This window comes from Ambystoma mexicanum, chromosome 13, assembly GCF_040938575.1.
Source record: "Ambystoma mexicanum isolate Mex_15411 chromosome 13, UKY_AmexF1_1, whole genome shotgun sequence".
NCBI lineage: Eukaryota > Metazoa > Chordata > Amphibia > Caudata > Ambystomatidae > Ambystoma > Ambystoma mexicanum.
The window spans coordinates 460107931-460128508 of record NC_090938.1 but is presented as its reverse complement, the minus strand read 5'-3'; positions in this window follow the sequence as shown (position 1 = coordinate 460128508).

Here is a 20578-nt window from a genome sequence, read left to right as displayed (position 1 = left end):
CATATTTCAGAGCAGATTTATTCAATGAAATGGGAGTTCTCAACTCCTGCCACTTGGATCCAGATAGTAGGTAATCACAGAACTACACAGAGATGTCTGATGGATAAAAGTGAATTTGGAAGTTCAACTTCATTGTTGAATTTGTGTTTCCTGTCATTGTTATTTTGATAGTAATCAAATCCTCTATGCAGCGAGCAAGGTCCTTCTTGTATTTATTTGAAACTGTATCTCTTTTAAAGTTTAATTGAAGTATAACTAAAATGACAGTATTTATTTATACTCTACATATCATTCTCTAAAGGTGTCTCTGGACTGGGGACTGGGCATGCGTACGACCGTCGTTACACTGGCAACAGACTTCCTCTCCCAGCCCCTCCTCTACAGGAAGTCTGTGAGGCAGGGATCCCGATTAAGTGACAGATGTCCCAGCCATTTCATCCACATGTGCAAATCTGGAGGCTGCCTGAATGGGGATGCATGGTTTATGATTTCAAACGCTACAATGCTAGAGTGATTGTTGTGAAAAATGAAATGAGCACCAAGCCCAGTGTGCATTATGTGCTGTATAATGCAAGCATGCTACCATATCATCAGATTTATGGGATCATGTTTACGTTCTGTGGCACATACAGGAAATGCAACCCTTCTAGTCAAGGGGGAGCCACCCCTTTTGGGACTAGGGAGGTGAGACCCTGAGCTTAACACCCCATAGGAGAAAGGAAACCCGAGGTCCCAATGTGGGTGACTCACGTTTAGTGGACAAGGAATCCACAGGAAGGGATATTATTGATACTCCCTCATGTGAAAAGTCCATAGTTTTTATTGGCTATGTGGGGATTGACCAGTATAATTGTATTTATGACCCTTGTGGAATGGCTGGTGTGGTTTCTGACAGGCTTATTAGACACACATTGCAAGAAACCCAGAATCAATGGATAATCCAGTGTCATTTCAGCTTCAGCCATAAAGACACTGAAGGATCAACACCAGGAAAGAAGTAAAAAGAAGAGGAAGTCCCACAAAGCGAGTTGTGAATGGGAAAATTCTCTTAGAGTGCAAAGTGATACAGCAAGTCGATGCATAAGGCATCTGGTGTTGAGGATACAAGGAGCTTGAGGAATGCTGCTAGCTCCAAACTGGTCTGGGGTCAGTCGGGTTCCACCAAACAAACCGAGGAGCACCACCCAGACCAGAAGGGGTTGACCAGCAGCTGTAGTCAACTTCACCAACAAACCAGTGAGCCCCCTGGCGGATACAATTAACCGATGTGGGGAACCCTGAAAGAGGACGTACCCTGGTTCAGTGACAACCAAGAGACTGTCTCCTCCATCAAAGGTGACCACGACACAAAAAGTACCAGGCTGTTCCTTACAGGAAGGAGAAAGATGGAGAGAACAGCAGTACCCCATGGTGGGGTGAAAGACAAACAACCCCAAGAAAGTGGAACAGATACAAAATCCCACAGCAGGATGAGAAACCAGAAGACCCTAGGCTGGGTGAAAGCCAAAAGACCCCAAGAAGGGTAAGAGAAACAATACCCCAGGTGGTGCGCGAAACCAGAGGACAATAGGCAGGGTGAATGTCAAATTACACCAGGAAGGTGTGAGAGATATAATACCCCATGGTGGGGTGAGAAACCAGAGGACCTCAGCATGGTGGAAGCCAAACAACAGTAAGAAAGGATAAGAAACTCAGTCCCCAACAGGGTGAGAGTGTCTGAAATCCAAAAAGGGATCAAAGAGGCAAAACAAGAAGGTGTCAAGAGAGACATGCAACCCCAAGTTTGATTGAAAGAAGCTATACTCTAGAGTAGGGAAATCACAATGTACTTGGCTGAGTCAAAGACTGATATCCAAGGAAATAAGCAAGACTTAAAAGACATTGGTATTGCAACTCTAAAATATTCAACCAGGCCCAAGGTCTTCAAATGTGCAGAGAGACATTTGGATGGGGCCAGAAGTTAACCACACTCTGAACTATTGAGAAAGAAACCTTTATGTGTCCTGTTTCGGACAATGTTTTGATAGCCCCTTTTTTATTGGTGGTAGAGTCAGCCCTTATGTTAGATTAGGGTTTTGGGACAGAGGACTTCGGAAGGTTCTGAAATTTACTGACACACACCTTCTCTTCTTCTTTGTTTTCATTTTTAGATAGGGCCAAGATACACTTTAGAGGAAGGGGAAGTCATTTAAATGAAACACAAGTTTGAACCATGAGCTCTTGTGCACCCCCCAAGTCTGACTCACACACTTCCCAAAATACTGTTGGATTTTAATCCAAGCAGTCAGGCTTCCGTCACTTAGGCTTTTTGTCCCCTTTACCTTTTTTTTGTAAGGATGTTTATAAACATAAGAGGAGTATAACAGGCTGTCTACCTTGTAATGACAACCCTATATAAGAAATCTGCTCAGTAACACAAGTGGGAAGTTCGTATTATGAATGCAATATATACTGCAATATATACTGGAAGTTATCAATGGAAATGCACATTGTAGAGTTTAAAAAAAAAAGCCACTTTACAATGTTAGTACAATAAACAAATGTCCTTTTATAAAAGCTGTTTTTGCCAAGAATACACACCGATTTGTCTTTCAAAATCTACTTCCATCTTAAACCCTGTGATCTGTTTCTTCTGTGAGCATCAAGGCAATGTTTACTTTTTAGTGCTGGTGAAATTTCTACATGACACATGCGTTGACAATGTATGTCCCCAAATAACAAGCAGCTGTGTACCTCGCGGGGTGCTTTTGTTGCTGCTACTTTCATTCAGTGCTTAAAGTTACTATTTTTTAAAAACACCCACCTTCAAGATATCTTTATTTTTCTCTGGTTATGCTTTTGACAACAATGGATGGGGCGGCTCTATCAAAAGTGCACCTCACAATAGAACTCTTGCCCACAGAGCTAGTGAGAGCGAGAGGAGCAGAGCGAGTGAGACAGCAAGAGGCAGAGTGCAGAAAAAGGGCCTGATCACGACTTTGGCGGTAACGCTGGCGGTATTACTGCCGGCGGTATTAGCCCTAACGCCGAACTCCCCGGCGCTAATAGCGTCGGATCACAAGTTCGGCGGTAATGTTAATCCCATTCCCCATTGAGCTCATTCGGGAATGTCCCATTCCGTCCCATTCCCCATTGGGCTCAATGGGGAATTTTTCGCGCTCTTACCACTGGCGGATTTCCCGCCGGCGGTAATAGCGCGAATTTTCGGCGGATTTCCCCCCAGCTCAGAGCTGGGGCGAAATCCGACAAAGTCCTTATTTGGCGGACCCTTAAATCCGGCGGTAATAGCGCTACCGCCGGATTTAAGGGTTACCACCAAAGTCTTGATCAGGCCCAAAGAGATAGAATTAGGTGGAGCATAAGATAATTATGTATTGACTCTCCCTTTCTGAATCTTGGTTTCCAAAAATGAATGTTACATTTCATGTATTTGCTGTTTATTACATTTTCAGATTCCTGTTCACAATTCTGTCTATGAAGACAGACTCGGGAGGATAGATCAGGAGCAACGTGCTCGCCTTGGAAGCAAGACAATCCGGAGCAACTCAGGTTCGATCCCCGGGTCGTGCTAAGAAACCTCTGGGTATTAAGCGCGTTATAAATAATCTCATCATATCATATCACTCGACCTCTGAAGAGGTGAATGTGTAGCTCTTTAAAAACAATCAATACATCAAATCAAAACCTTATGTCCTTATAGGTAATGGAACTGGATCATGGTGTGTGACCCTCACCCTCCAGCGATATTACGGCAAACGTTTTCAAGAAGTCCTATGAATATTGCTGCATAAAATCGTGATCAGAACCACGTTAAATGATGCAATGTGTTATTTAGTACTTCAACATTATTGGCCGAGGGTGGGGCAGGAATTCTAGCCATTTGCTGCCCAGATCCGAAACAAATCAGTGTCTAATAAAAAAAGCAATATGTTTCTGATATCTCAGACAACACTTTATGAATAATTGTCACTAAAAGCGACAAATGGTGTTGCAAGACTCTGAAGATCGAAGCAATGTTTACTTCAGCACCTTGGACAGGGTTTGTTTCTTTCTGAAATTTATGTGAATTAGTGCAAGGTAGAACGCCATTTGCTCGTCAATCCGCTTTCAACCTCCTCGTGGCATGTACTTTAAAAAACATTTTTTACTATGGCTATATATAGTTTTATCTGGAGCTTACATTCCCTGGGCTCCTTGCTAATGAGCATAACTTGCCCGAATAAAACCGCTTACATTTGGATTCAAACAGGTCCCCTCCAGGCAGTTTTTGTCATTTGCACCGCAGAGTGTAATGCGAAGGATAAGAGTCTTTTTACCTTTGCTTTGTATTCTGCAGTGCAAAATGCGTACACGCTGCCTGACACGTAAGCATGACAGCCAGCTTTTATAAAGAGTTCCTTTTGAATCCAACTGCTTTTTGGAACATTTTACACCAGCAAGAAAAAAGTCATGCTGGTGTAAAACCTAGTTGTTTTTGAAGGCATAAGGTACAAGGTGGGTGGAAACACAACTCCCATTTTTCCCCACCCTCCACCTTAAAAATAAAAATACCCCCAAGCACGAATGAAGACATTACAACCGCTTTAACACTTTTACGCCTGTCTTTTGCACTTTCATTTACGTCCCGTAGACTTTGTACATGAGCCCACTTTTGTCCTCTTTGTTCGGTAGCTGTTTCTATCACAGATGCTGTTGAATTACACGTATGGATCACAAGGGGGCGACAGAGGTCTGTGTGCAGCTCTTTGCTGAGGGTCTGGCCATTTATCTGCCCGAACGTGTCATTACTGAACAAACCTCAGTGATACATTGCCTACAAAGCAAGGCAGGAAAGCATTCACTTTCATGCGCAGCAAAAAAAGGACATTGCTCACCATGGTAACCTATTAACCACCAAGCCACCTGCAGCCCTTTAACGAGCAGTATTACAAGCCAGGGTCAGGCTGAACATCTCTCAATGCTGTGAATATGCGTTTTTGCAGAAGAATACGCCCACTTGAGCCGACAGTTTGACGAAACCAAACAGCAGGCAGACATGATGTGTGCACTTTATAAGGGAGTACTCATATTATCTACTGTAAGTTTGCCTAAAAGCTATGGGTGGTGAACACCCTTCCTATAGCTGCTCTGGCACATTTTAATGTCTGGGAGATGTACATGTGCTCTTTGTCTTGCGTTCCCAAGTGCCCTCATTGTCTGTACAGATGCAGTGAAAATACGCATGCCCAGGACGTCATATTGGAACGCATACGCATGCCCAGGACGTCATATTGGAACGCATACGCATGCTCTATATATATAGTTGTTTTGTAAAGCGCCCACCGTGTGGGGATGGCTTCAGGGCGCCCTTATCACAGACCAGCAATTACCTTACCATTTCCCATATCTAAAGAGAGTCTTCCGTAATGCAGATGGTCTTCCTTATGTGTGTGCCTTGCAAATTACCCTTTGAGTAATCGATGGACCTGTGCATTCTCCCTAAAAATGATCTTGTTTTGCCCTTAGTGAATATATAGATACATACATATGTCCTATGTGTTTTTGAAGCCCCAGCACCTAATCTTTAGATTCTCAGGTGGGGGCTACACTCAAAAAATTAAGGAAGATAACTCGGAGGGAGTCATGAGGAGAGGGAGGGGGGCGGGGTCAGAGCAAATAGATGATGCATGTGCACCCACAATGCCTTGCTGCAGTTGACCACAAACAGATACAAGCCAGAAGACCGGCCAAGCACCAATGTTATTCCCACGTCAGGTGTTGTAGTGTGTGGGAGACAAGGCGCAAAACGCGGAGGAGCCCAGGGAATGTAAGCTCCAGATAAAACTATATATAGCCATAGTAAAAAATGTTTTTTAAAGTACATGCCACGAGGAGGTTGAAAGCGGATTGACGAGCAAATGGCGTTCTACCTTGCACTAATTCACATAAATTTCAGAAAGAAACAAACCCTGTCCAAGGTGCTGAAGTAAACATTGCTTCGATCTTCAGAGTCTTGTAACACCACTTGTCACTTTTAGTGACAATTATTCATAAACTGTTGTCTGAGATATCAGAAACATATTGCTTTTTTATTAGACACTGCAAATTGCTGGTACAATATGACAAGTGCAGTATAGAATTATTTTCTCCATACTGTTGCATATTGCGATATTTTTGCGGGGATATTAACACATGGAACCGTTTCTTCTGAGACATGTATCTTTTCCAACAGATAATGAAGGCATTATGCACGGGTAGACAAAGATTTGTGAAGAACCCGCTTTTGGCTAGAATAGTCATTTAACGCAAACAAACCCCCTGAAATTCAACACAAGCACGTCCACCTTAACTATTCACCCTCTTTTGCGCAGCGTATGACCACAGAATTACAGATTCATTCTGATCACCTTAGCTTTCTCCTAAGTAAAGTTTGTTCACTTAATTTCAAGATTTTTGTTATACTACTGTTTAGCCCACTAGTCATGGCATTTGGCTAGTGTTGCTCCAATCGGTTTACTAAAAGGGTCCAATAGCCATGGCCTCAGCATGTCATCAGTGTTGTCATTGGTGATGTCATCATTGTGGTCATATGCTCCACAACAGAAGGCACAGATTTAAGGTGGGCTTGTTTGTGCTGAATTTCAGGGGTGTTGTAGTGTTAAATCTGCTCACCTTAACTGCCTCTTAACTAAGGGTTGTTTCACTGAATTTCAAGAGTTTTGTTATACTGTATTGTGCATCCCACTAGCTATAGCCCTTGGCTAGTGGCCACAATTGAATAGCTTTCTTCGAGTCCCACTAGCAATGGCCTTCGGCCGTGCTCACTGTACATCTTGCAGAAATATGTTTCTTTGCAACCCAGTAGATCTCATCTGTGATGTCATGCACAACGTGATAATTGATGTCCTCTGTCCTGTCATCACTGTGGTCAGACGCTGCACAACAGGAGGCACAGAGTTAAGGTGGACTTGCTTGTGCTGAATTTCAGGGGTTTTGTAGTGTTAAATCTGCTCACCTTAACTGCCTCTTAACCAAGAGTTTTTTTCACTGAATTCAAGGGTTTTGTTTTACTATATTGTGCATCCCACAAGCCATTGCCTTTGGCTAGTGGCCATGATAAAATAGGTTTCTTAAAAGGGCCCACTAGCCATGGCCTTTGGCTAGTGGCACGCTCGAATAGGTTTGTTAAAAGGGCCAATTAGCAATAGCCTTTCACCGCACAAATAGGCCGCACAAATAGGTTTCTTTAAGGCCCACTAAGCTTGTCCTTTGGCCATGGCCACTTTACATGCCCCTCAGTAGCTTTCTTTAGGTCTTTAGGTCGGTCGTGGCCACACCAGTAGACTTCTGTGTACTCTGTTTACCATGGCATTTGGTCGTGGCCACACCAATAGGTTTCTTTGGGGCCCACTAGCTATTGCCTTCAGTCCCACCCATTACCCTCACTGTAGCTATACAATTCACTTTTGTAAACTTTTTTTTTCACTCTGGCCATATCAGCAGTTAGTATTCCTCCCTTAATAGTAATGTACTACCATTGCCTGTGGTTAACTGAAAATGCTGGAAAATCCCTGCGTTCATCAGAAAACACTTACCATTCCAAAAACCTTCCCTGCCCTCAATGGCACTCAGCAAGTGCCCCCATCCTCTTGCCATGCTCCCCCCACTCCCCTCTGGTGTTTTTTCCCTCCCTATTCCTCTCCCATTCCCCTCAAACACTCTTTGTTTCATGTGACACTCTTTCATTCCCAATCGCATCTTCCATTGTAACCTCAGTCATCGCGCGGGATGCTTGTGCTATTCCCCCGATAATGTGGAAATGTTCTAACTCATTGCCGAGACACCCCCCAACTCTGTAATTTCACAGATTGGGCCTCATTACGAGTTTGGAGGTAGCCATGGTGCTATGAGTGCCATATCTGCCTCCAAACTCTGGTCCGGGTTCCTTGAATGAGGAATTACCGGGTCATTCCAACCTTGGAGGATCCGGTAATTCCTAATTCAAAAAACCCATCCCCATTCCCATTCGAACCCCCATAGGGCTCAATTTGAATGGGGAGGGAGCTAATAATGGGCCTGTTAAGAATTGGCCCATTATTAGCTCCCTGGTCCCCTTGCGGGACCCACAAAGGACGTCTGGTCTGATCAGTGCTTATTATGGGATAACTGCGGGGTTAGGAACACTCCGACATTGTGAAGCGTTGGCTCACTTATGAATACGTGATGAGCAACCGCGCATTACGGCGACACCAGAACACATCCTCTTATCATTTGCTTGATACAACAAATACATTGTTTTGGGGTCCAGAGATGGATGCTTAGCTGTGCTACTAAAGACTGAAAGCACTTTTTTGCCAAAGGCTGACGATACTAAAGAAAAAAAGATCGGCTAGTTTAGAGACACACATATAGCTGATGGTGATATACTGGAAAAAATGAGGCAGTTTGAGAATTACACCTAAAAGAAGTATTGTGGAATAATGAAGCTCTTCAGCTCTAATTGGGAGGCCATTATTTACAAAAATTAAGTATAAAAATTAACAAAATGTAAATTCGCTTAAAGTTCACAAATTAAAATGGTGCCATTTCACATAGCTCCAGAAGACCATCAGTCGGGAAGCCTTGTCTCACCCACATGCCTACTTGCTTCTCTTTTGTACGCTCTGCCCCCCCCTCTCCCAGCCACCCCCTGCATGCAGAAATTACTCTGACGCTGCTGCCCGTGGCACTCAGAGCTTTACAAAAGCACACAAATCGGCAGCTCAAAATAATAATGGATAAACAATGGTTCAGAGCCCACCAAGTCTGAGTAGCAGGTTGGCCATCCCATATATGTCACAGATAACAGCAGGTGTACTGTAAGGGGGACCTTTGGGGTGGCCAGAGGTATTAGCATTACTCATATGGTGGTCCTCAATACCACCGGTGAGGTGAGCTGCTGATCGTGCCTCACAGCCAAGCAGAATGTAGTTGGTGGACATGGAATCAAGGTTATGGTATCTGAGGACCAAGGAAATTTGTAGAACTCGCACTTGGCCTAAAATGGCATCATGGAGTGAGGAAGGGCACGTGCTTTAGAGCAGATCCAGACAATTACATTATAAAACTGCCCTTGCAGTGGTTCCTTTGTGCCCCATCCTCCCCCTCAGTCTTGCTCACCTGCCTTTCCAACCACAGCCTCCCCCCCTCGCCGGCTCCTTCCCTGCCTTATGGTCCCACTGTGACTTGAGCAGGTTCCCTGGTCCCTTTTCTGCCCTGACCTGTTTGAGGTTTATGCCCAGCTGGCCTGTTCTCATCACAGAGGTTCCTGTGGCCAGCCTGCTTGCGGGTGTGTCCTTTGCTTCCCTGAACTCAGCCTCCTGTTCCTAGATCTTCCTGGCAGTGGCAGGGGCATTGAGAGAAAGGACTCGCTGAATAAGCAAACATTTTTTTTTTGCAGTGCTGGGTCCCACTTATCCTTCCCCTGCACACCTTCAATTATGGACGTGTTCACAGTAGGCAGGTGCATACTTAATGAATGCATGCATCCAGTTGTCTGGTGGTCATGGAGCGTGTGGCCTGCCTGCTCAATCACAAACATCATCCCTAGGAGCTCTTTGCAAGACATAGGATGAACATAAAAAGGGCTACAAAGTAGTCTGTTCTGTTCCTACATTGTATTTCTTACTTGTCTATCAGAGTTGACGTCATTGCCACATTCTGTTTAAATCTGTTTTGCCTCATGCTCCCATGGACCACACTTCCCCCAATGGCCAGTCTATCAAAGACTGTTGGGGGGCCACTGGGCAACATCATCGACTTAATCTGATGATGTTGCCCCTACTAATTTAATTTATTTTCAACAAACACCATCAGGGCCCTCTTTGACTGTACGCTTCCATTTCCATTGTTGCCACCATGGAGTAGACGATTTACCTCTGCCTCCTTTTCAATAAATAGGTCCTCTCACTTTTGTCCCTTTACCCCTTCTTTCCTTGTTCCCTCTAGATCATCCTACCAGCATCCATTCCAGGAAGACCTTTCATTGTGCCTGTATCTTGTTAGCGTGCCTCCAGGATTGCTGAGTGCCATCATCCTTTTTTCCTTTGCTATAAAAAATGTCTGTCTTTCTTATGACTGTCCCTTATGTCAGTTAGCTAAACCTCTCCAATAAAATCTGCTTGTGTTACTCCACAGCTTCCTTCTTCCTGACATCCCCATATCCCACACTCCCCCTAATAATTGTCCTCGTTCTTTCCCTGGAATACACCGTGGGGCAATGTATCATTGTCTGGATCCTTGGAAGTAGGTGGCCCTGGTGCTACACAGGAGCTAGTGTTTTGGCTTGATATGTTGTTTCTTCTCTGTGTGCGTAGGAAGTGGTACGCCATTCACCCAAATGGGCCACTCCTGGGGAGGGCGCGCCAGTTTCTGAACCTACTAAACTTCTCCTCCACCCACACTGCACTTCACCAATTTTTAGTTGCCCATGATTTCCTGTAACACTGTAGAGCACTCCACCAATGTCGCCCCTGCATTGTTTTACCGAGGAACTGACATATGCCGCACACGCCCCTAACTGTGGCTGACATCTGAGGCCTATCCTCAATACAATTTCTTCAGAAACGAGCCATTTGTTTCCCTTATGCCCCAGCAGTCCAGAAAAGGCCATTGCACGAGTTTGATTCTGAACCAGATTACCATTTTCAGAGCCCCCTTGCCCTAGATCCTGACATTACCCTCTTTGCTCCAACACACTTGCCCTGCTCTTGCCGCTCCCAGAGGTATATTGCACTCTAGACAACCTATCGGATTGGCCTAGTATGATAGTTGTCTGTCTGTATGTCCCCGCCCTCCTGGTCTTGGACATACCTCCACCATACAGTGGGCATATACTCAACCTCTTAGCAGGGAAGCCTAGAGGCCTGTGCTCTCAAAGGCCAAGCTTGGTGCAGACAGGCGCTTCCCAATTTACCAGTCACGATTGTGCTTTTTCTGGTTATTTATTTATTGTTGTTGTGTAACACATTAACGATGAGCAGTGCCTCTTTGTGGCACGCCACGAGAAAAGAGGGAAGCAAGGTCGAGGAAAAGGGGAGGGGTCGCTCCTTTGCAGCCTTGGAACATGCAGGAGGAGTTACGTTCTAGAAAATGAAAATGCAATGCAATCAAATAGGGCAGCCTAACAATAAGTGCAGGTATGTAAAATCAATACAACACTGTGGGAGCCAACCAGCAGGGCCGGTCTTCAGAGTCATCTCAGAGTCAGCATGACTGTGGCAAAGAAGGCCTCGGAGATCCAAGGAAATCTTAAAAAGGAGTCACTTGAACCATTTCCTCAAAGGTATATGCCTGTCTGGTGATCTCAAAGTGAGGGATGGCTATTCTACAGGGAAACTCCTGCAGCGTCCCTTGTTTAAGTTCTTCCTTTGCATACGTCAGTGAGAAGGGGAAAGGGTGTGGTGGCTTTAATGAAGACAGGACGCTGTATGAGGTAACTGAGGTATTCATTGGACACTGGGGTCAACGTGGTAAACTTGGATGTATAATGTCCAGGGGAAGGGGCGTATCTTGACTCACTGTCTGATGGTTTTTATCCCAATGGCTGCTTCACATGCTGCTTACAAGTCCCTTGGGATGAGGCACCCCATTCACACGAGAGCCCCAAGGAGGCTGTCCTCAGCCATGGCTTTATGCTCTGGTGTGTGTGTGCTAGGTATGCAGGCTTCAGACCCTGCCAGCTCCGTGTTTCAGAAGGAGCGCGGGGGCAGTCCTCTTGCTGCGCTCTCCCACCAGCTTCTGTGTGAAGCCGCTCCTTCGTGTTTCTCTGAGCCGAGACCTCCTTTGGTGGGAAAAAGGACAGGCCGTCAGTGCATTACAAAGTCTGAGAACTTGCTGTGTTTCCTTCTCTCGTGCTGGGGTCTGCCTTGTTCAGAGGGCGGATCCGAAAGGTGAACTGGGACGTGGGGACATTCAGGTGGATCGGGTTCTCCCTGTGTCATTTCTCTCTGTGCTCCGTCAGGCGGGGACGATGGGTTCATGCTTGCGGGTTCTTCGTGATGCTGCGTTCCTGACGAGTCTCCCTGGTATGATGCGGGTTGCTTGGCGGACCTTGCTGGGACTGTCCTTCTCGTGCTTCTTCTGAAGGGTGGTTGGTTGATTCTCTTCTGCGGTACATGGCCACTCTTTCCAAGTTCCATCGCCTACCTTCGTTGGTGCATATGTGGTTGGGGCCCTTGGCAATGACCTCTATGGGTCTGCTGTATTTGGAGCCGGTCATGGTGTCTTTAGGGGGAGGCGTATCTTTACAAGGTCACCTTTGCTAAATGCTGTGTGTTGAGTGGCCCTGCGTTTGTCCCCTGGGGCCTTCATGGCTTCCTTGTTTCTTTGCGTGCGGAATACTATGTCTTGCATGTCCACATCTTCGTCTACCCTTACTTGATGTAGCCAAGGTGGTACCAGCGTGGATGCTGCCCTTCTCCCTCTCAACAGTTGGAAAGGTGAACATCTGTGATGGCGTTTGGTGTGATGCAGTGGGCCACAACAGCCTCTTTTACTGTTTTGCTGGGGTCCAAACCCGATGCATGCGCCAACTGTAGCGCCCCTTTGATGAAGCGGTTTGCTCCATCGACGAGCCCATTGGCTTGTGGGTGTTACAGACTTGCTCTCAACTGTCGAAAGTTGTGTTTTTGTAGGAATCTCTCAATTTCTCGGGAGACTAGTTGCACCCGGTTGTCGGTCACTATTTCTTCTGGAAGGCCTTCACACTGGAAGACGGCGGTGAGCGCCTCGATGACCGTGCTGGTGGTAATGTCTGAGGTGAATTCGACCTCCACCCATTTGGAAAAGTAGTCCACCATAACAATACCATACTTGTGTTCTGAGGACATGCCGTCCATTGGGCCTATGAAGTCCAGCCCTATTTTGTGCCACACTCCTTTGGGTTCCTCGGTGGGCATCATGGGGTCTTGCCTCACGGACAGGCGTTTGTCGCTGTTGATGCATTCTTGGCACCTCTCTATCATGATTCGTATGTTCAGATCCATGCCTGGCCACCAGTAGGCGTCTCGTACACTACGCCTCGTCATGTTGCTACCTAGGTGGCCCGAATGGGTTCTGCACAGGATGACTTTCCGGATACTTCTGGGGGGAATCACATGGTCGCCACGCAGAATGAGACAGATCATGGTTGTAATTTCGTCACTCACTTTCCAGTAGGGGCGTAGCCCTTCTGGGACTGCTCTTTCATTGGGCCATCCTTCAGAGGCCCACTCTGCTATGTGGCAGAGGGCTTCGTCCTGCTTGTAGTCATCTTGCGGTGGTGTTCACTTAATTCCATGAAGTCACTGTTCTTGAGGTCGCCTATGGAGGCCACTACGCATTCGTCCTCAAGGAATGTGGTTCCTGGGGCATTTTGGTTCAGGAGCCTAGACATGCAATCTGCTTGGGCGTTCTTCCAGCCTGCAATGTGGGCTATTTCATAGGTGTATTCTTAGAGTTTGGCAGCAATTCTGGTGAGTCTCGGTGTGGCGGTCTTTGTGCCTCCTGAGCTTAGCATGTGTATGTGGGGTTTTATGGTCGGTGACCAATCGGAATTTTGTACCCCAGACATACAACCGGAAGTATTCTACGGCCCAGGCACACACTAGCATTTCCTTTTCTACTGTTGAGTAGTTCTTCTCCGATGCAGACAAGGCCTTTGAAGCGAATGATACAATGTTCTCTGTCACCCTTTTTTTTGGGTTAGGGTGGAGCCTAGACCGTAGGCGCTGGTATCGGTCGTAATGCATGTTTCCCACTCTGGGTTGAAGGGTTTTAAACAGGGTGCATGGAGGATCCTTCTTTTGATCTCCTTGAACGCTTCGTCCTGCTAGGGCCCCTATGCGTAACTCGCCCCTTTTTTCAGGAGTTCCCTCATGGGGGACGTGGTTTCTGAAAATCTTGGGACAAATTTGGCGTAGTATTCTGTGAGGCTCAGAAAGGACCGGAGTTCGTCTTTGGACATCGGTGCCGGGGCGTTGGTTAGGGCTTCTAGGAGGTTCTTTTTGGGGCTCACTCCCTCTTTCGAGATACGATTGCCGAGGTATTCAACTTTCCCTACGCCAAAGGCACATTTCTCATGCGCAGGTGGACCCCTACTTCCTGCAGTCTGCTCAGTACTGCAGTGCTTGCTTTGTCATGGGTCTCTGAGTTCTTTGCTTATACGACTTTGTCGTCCTGGAAGTAGGAGACATTCGCGATTCCTTTCAGCGGGGAGTTCATCCTCCTCTGGAACGCGGATGCTGCTGAGGACAAGCCCAATGGCATTCTGGTGTACTGGAACGTGCTGAACGGGGTGATGAACGCCGTGAGTGGGCGCAAGGATTTTTGCAAGCTGATTTTGTGGTATGCATCACGCATGTCCAGCTTCGAGAACATTGTTGCTTCTTTCATCATGAGCACTATCTCATTGATGCTGGGGAGTGGGAAGCTGTCAGTGATGACTTCCAGGTTGAGGCTTCTGAGGTCAATGCAGACTATGAGGTCGTTTGAGACTTCTTTTTAATGAGTACTACTGGGCTCAACCATTTTGAGGACTCTACCATTTCGATGGTGCACTCTTCGACCATCCTCTGGAGGTGGGCTTCCAGCGCAGGTCTCGCTGTGGCAGGTACCGACCTGACCTTGTGCTTTACAGGTACTGCGTTTGGTTTGAGGCAGATCTTGTGGACATAGTTCTTGATTTTTCCTGGAGTTTCGGAGAACAGGCCAGGGAAGGCTTCTTTCCAACTCGGCACTCCTCCTGAAGAGACTGCAAGCACCTGTTCTGGTGTGCTGGGGTCAAGCGTAATGCTGGGCCTGTGTTGATCGTCCCACCCTAGTACGGTGGGGCCTTTAGACGCGAAGCAGACTTTTGCCGTGGTGAACCTGCCTTTGAACTCAATCCTTGCTTTAATGTCACCAAGTAGATCTATGGTGGCACCTCCGAAGACCGTAAGCTTTTGTCTGGTGGTTCTGATTTCAACTTTGTCTTGCCCCATCATCTCTTTGTAGGTGTTAATTGGCAGTATGGTGAGATCCGAACCTGATACGGCCATGACTCGTGTCTCCAAGCCGTCCACTTGTATTGTGCAGTGGGGTTTTTCTCTCCTGGCTTGGGGGGCTTTGACCATTATGACCATGGGTCTGTCGTGTAGCTCGTCGTCTTCACTCGACTCTTTGTCAGCGTTGATGCGAGTGACGGCTTTTCCCTTCCACGTGCAGGCCTGGGCCATGTGACCGCAGCATCAACATTTTGAACACTCTTTGTTCCTGGCGGGGCATTCAGGATCACTTGCCATGTGTTTGGTGCTGGCGCATCTATAGCACTTCGATGCATCTCTTTGTCTGGGAACTTTGTCCCTGGGGTTGTTGGGGGTGCTGTCTTTCTCTGCGCCCTCTCCACTGCAGCGCTGATATGCCGGGTACCGGGGACGGACTCCCAACCTCTTTGCGCCTGCTGGTGGTTTCCTCTTCGGCTCTGGCTATTTGGATGGCCTTGGCGAGGTCCACTTCCTTCTCCTAGATGAATTTATCCTGCACTTTTCTGGAATTGGTGTGTACTACAAGCATGTCATAGATGACTTGTTCTGTATTGTCGCCAAATCCGCACAGGGATGCCAATTCCCTCATTCGAGTAATATAGTCGTCGACTGGCTCGTTGCCCTTGCTTGCGGGTGTAAAACCTCAGTCTGTGCAACACCACATTTTCTTTGTTGGAGAACCTATTTACGATGCAGCAAATTGCCTCCAGGTGTAAATCATCGTCTTTGCCAGCCTCTGGCATGGCTTTTAGGCCTTCAATTTTTCCGCTGCCCGTCGACCCCCATTGCGCTTAACAGCACTGCTTTCTTCCTGGTTGGTGCATATTCCATTCTGCCCATCGCTTCCAGGTATGTGGAGAAAAACGTTTCCCACTGCAGCCACGCTATCGCTGGGGCCCTGGGCAAGGGGAGGAATGCGGGGGGGTGTAGCGCCTTGCATGGTGGTTGCGCTGGGTTCTGGTTCCTCGTCAATTATGTGGTGGCTTTAATGAAGACAGGATGCTGTATGAGGTAACTGAGGTATTAATTGGACACTGGGGTCAATGTGGTAAACTTGGATGTATAGTGTGCGAAGGGGCGCATCTTTACTCACTGTCTGATGGTCTTTATCCCAATGGCTGCTTCACATGCTGCTTACAAGTCCCTTGGGATGAGGCACACCATTCACACCAGAGCCCCCAGGAGGGTGTCCTTAGACATGGTGTTATGCTCTGGTGTGTGTGTGCTAGGTATGCCGGCTTCAGAGCCTGCCAGCTCTGTGTTTCAGAAGGAGCGCGGGGGCAGTCCTCTTGCTGCGCTCTCCCACCAGCTTCTGTGTGAAGCCGCTCCTTCGTGTTTCTCTGAGCCGAGACCTCCTTTGGTGGGAAAAAGGACAAGCCGTCAGTGCATTACAAAGTCTGAGAACTTGCTGTGTTTCCTTCTCTCGTGCTGGGGTCTGCCTTGTTCAGAGGGCGGATCCGAAAGGTGAACTGGGACGTGGGGAGATTCAGGTGGATCGGGTTCTCCCTGTGTCATTTCTCTCTGTGCTCCGTCAGGCGGGGACGATGGGTTCATGCTTGCGGGTTCTTCGTGATGCTGCGTTCCTGACAAGTTCTCCCTGGTATGATGCGGGTTGCTTGGCGGACCTTGCTGGGACTGTCCTTCTCGTGCTTCTTCTGAAGGGTGGTTGGTTGATTCTCTTCTGCGGTACATGGCTACTCTTTCCAAGTTCCATCGCCTACCTTCGTTGGTGCATATGTGGTTGGGGCCCTTGGCAATGACCTCTATGGGTCTGCTGTATTTGGAGCCGGTCATGGTGTCTTTAGGGGGAGGCGTATCTTTACGAGGTCACCTTTGCTAAATGCTGTGTGTTGAGTGGCCCTGCGTTTGTCCCCTGGGGCCTTCATGGCTTCCTTGTTTCTTTGCGTGCGGAATACTATGTCTTGCATGTCCACATCTTCGTCTACCCTTACTTGATGTAGCCAAGGTGGTACCAGCGTGGATGCTGCCCTTCTCCCTCTCAACAGTTGGAAAGGTGAACATCTGTGATGGCGTTTGGTGTGATGCGGTGGGCCGCAACAGCCTCTTTTACTGTTTTGCTGGGGTCCAAACCCGATGCATGCGCCAACTGTAGCGCCCCTTTGATGAAGCGGTTTGCTCCATCGACGAGCCCATTGGCTTGTGGGTGTTACAGACTTGCTCTCAACTGTCGAAAGTTGTGTTTTTGTAGGGATCTCTCAATTTCTCTGGAGACTAGTTGCACCCGGTTGTCGGTCACTATTTCTTCTGGAAGGCCTTCGCACTGGAAGACGGCGGTGAGCGCCTCGATGACCGTGCTGGTGGTAATGTCTGAGGTGAATTCGACCTCCACCCATTTGGAAAAGTAGTCCATCATAACAATACCATACTTGTGTTCTGAGGACATGCCGTCCATTGGGACTATGAAGTCCAGCCCTATTTTGTGCCACACTCCTTTGGGTTCCTCGGTGGGCATCATGGGGTCTTGCCTCACGGACAGGCGTTTGTCACTGTTGATGCATTCGTGGCACCTCTCTATCATGGTTCGTATGTTCAGATCCATGCCTGGCCACCAGTAGGCGTCTCGTACACTACGCCTCGTCATGTTGCTACCTAGGTGGCCCGAATGGGTTCTGCACAGGATGACTTTCCGGATACGTCTGGGGGGAATCACATGGTCGCCACGCAGAATGAGACCGATCATGGTTGTAATTTCGTCACTCACTTTCCAGTAGGGGCGTAGCCCTTCTGGGACTGCTCTTTCATTGGGCCATCCTTCAGAGGCCCACTCTGCTATGTGGCAGAGGGCTTCGTCCTGCTTGTATTCATCTTGCCAGTGGTGCTCACTTAATTCCATGAAGTCACTGTTCTTGAGGTCGCCTATGGAGGCCACTACGCATTCGTCCTCAAGGAATGTGGTTCCTGGGGCATTTTGGTTCAGGAGCCTAGACATGCAATCTGCTTGGGCGTTCTTCCAGCCTGCAATGTGGGCTATTTCATAGGTGTATTCTTAGAGTTTGGCAGCAATTCTGGTGAGTCTCGGTGTGGCGGTCTTTGTGCCTCCTGAGCTTAGCATGTGTATGAGGAGTTTTATGGTCGGTGACCAATCGGAATTTTGTACCCCAGACATACGACCGGAAGTATTCTACGGCCCAGGCACACACTAGCATTTCCTTTTCTACTGTTGAGTAGTTCTTCTCCGATGCAGACAAGGCCTTTGAAGCGAATGATACAATGTTCTCTGTCACCCTTTTTTTTGGGTTAAGGTGGAGCCTAGACTGTAGGCGCTGGTATCGGTCGTAATGCATGTTTCCCACTCTGGGTTGAAGGGTTTTAAACAGGGTGCATGGAGGATCCTTCTTTTGATCTCCTTGAACGCTTCGTCCTGCTAGGGCCCCTATGCGTAACTCGCCCCTTTCTTCAGGAGTTCCCTCATGGGGGACGTGGTTTCTGAAAATCTTGGGACAAATTTGGCGTAGTATTCTGTGAGGCTCAGAAAGGACTGGAGTTCGTCTTTGGACATCGGTGCCGGGGCGTCGGTTAGGGCTTCTAGGAGGTTCTTTTTGGGGCTCACTCCCTCTTTCGAGATACGATTGCCGAGGTATTCAACTTTCCCTACGCCAAAGGCACATTTCTCATGGCGCAGGTGGACCCCTACTTCCTGCAGTCAGCTCAGTACTGCAGTGCTTGCTTTGTCATGGGTCTCTGAGTTCTTTGCTTATACGACTTTGTCGTCCTGGAAGTAGGAGACATTCGCGATTCCTTTCAGCGGGGAGTTCATCCTCCTCTGGAACGCGGATGCTGCTGAGGACAAGCCCAATGGCATTCTGGTGTACTGGAACGTGCTGAACGGGGTGATGAACGCCGTGAGTGGGCGCAAGGATTTTTGCAAGCTGATTTTGTGGTATGCATCACGCATGTCCAGCTTCGAGAACATTGTTGCTTCTTTCATCATGAGCACTATCTCACTGATGCTGGGGAGTGGGAAGCTGTCAGTGATGACTTCCAGGTTGAGGCTTCTGAGGTCAATGCAGACTATGAGGTCGTTTGAGACTTCTTTTTAATGAGTACTACTGGGCTCAACCATTTTGAGGACTCTACCATTTCGATGGTGCACTCTTCGACCATCCTCTGGAGGTGGGCCTCCAGCGCAGGTCTCGCTGTGGCAGGTACCGACCTGACCTTGTGCTTTACAGGTACTGCGTTGGGTTTGAGGCAGATCTTGTGGACATAGTTCTTGATTTTTCCTGGAGTTTCGGAGAACAGGCCAGGGAAGGCTTCTTTCCAACTCGGCACTCCTCCTGAAGAGACTGCAAGCACCTGTTCTGGTGTGCTGGGGTCAAGCGTAATGCTGGGCCTGTGTTGATCGTCCCACCCTAGTACGGTGGGGCATTGAGACGCGAAGTAGACTTTTGCCGTGGTGAACCTGCCTTTGAACTCAATCCTTGCTTTAATGTCACCAAGTAGATCTATGGTGGCACCTCCGAAGACCGTAAGCTTTTGTCTGGTGGTTCTGATTTCAACTTTGTCTTGCCCATCATCTCTTTGTAGGTGTTAATTGGCAGCATGGTGAGATCCGAACCTGATACGGCCATGACTCGTGTCTCCAAGCCGTCCACTTGTATTGTGCAGTGGGGTTTTTCTCTCCTGGCTTGGGGGGCTTTGACCATTATGACCATGGGTCTGTCGTGTAGCTCGTCGTCTTCACTCGACTCTTTGTCAGCGTCGATGCGAGTGACGGCTTTTCCCTTCCACGTGCAGGCCTGGGCCAAGTGACCGCAGCATCAACATTTTGAACACTCTTTGTTCCTGGCGGGGCATTCAGGATCACTTGCCATGTGTTTGGTGCTGGCGCATCTATAGCACTTCGATGCATCTCTTTGTCTGGGACCTTTGTCCCTGGGGTTGTCGCGGGGCTGTCTTTCTCTGTGCCCTCTCCACTGCAGCGCTGATATGCCGGGTACCGGGGACGGACTCCCAACCTCTTTGCGCCTGCTGGTGGTTTCCTCTTCGGCTCTGGCTATTTGGATGGCCTTGGCGAGGTCCAGAGGTCCACGTCCTTCTCCTAGATGAATTTATCCTGCACTTTTCTGGAATTGGTGTGTACTACAAGCATGTCATAGATGACTTGTTCTGTATTGTCGCCAAATCCGCACAGGGATGCCAATTCCCTCATTCGAGTAATATAGTCGTCGACTGGCTCGTTGCCCTTGCTTGCGGGTGTAAAACCTCAGTCTGTGCAACACCACATTTTCTTTGTTGGAGAACCTATTTACGATGCAGCAAACTGCCTCCAAGTGTAAATCATCGTCTTTGCCAGCCTCTGGCATGGCTTTTAGGCCTGCAATTTTTCCGCTGCCCGTCGACCCCCATTGCGCTTAACAGCACTGCTTTCTTCCTGGTTGGTGCATATTCCATTCTGCCCATCGCTTCCAGGTATGTGGAGAAAAACGTTTCCCACTGCAGCCACGCTATCGCTGGGGCCCTGGGCAAGGGGAGGAATGCGGGGGGGTGTAGCGCCTTGCATGGTGGTTGCGATGGGTTCTGGTTCCTCGTCAATT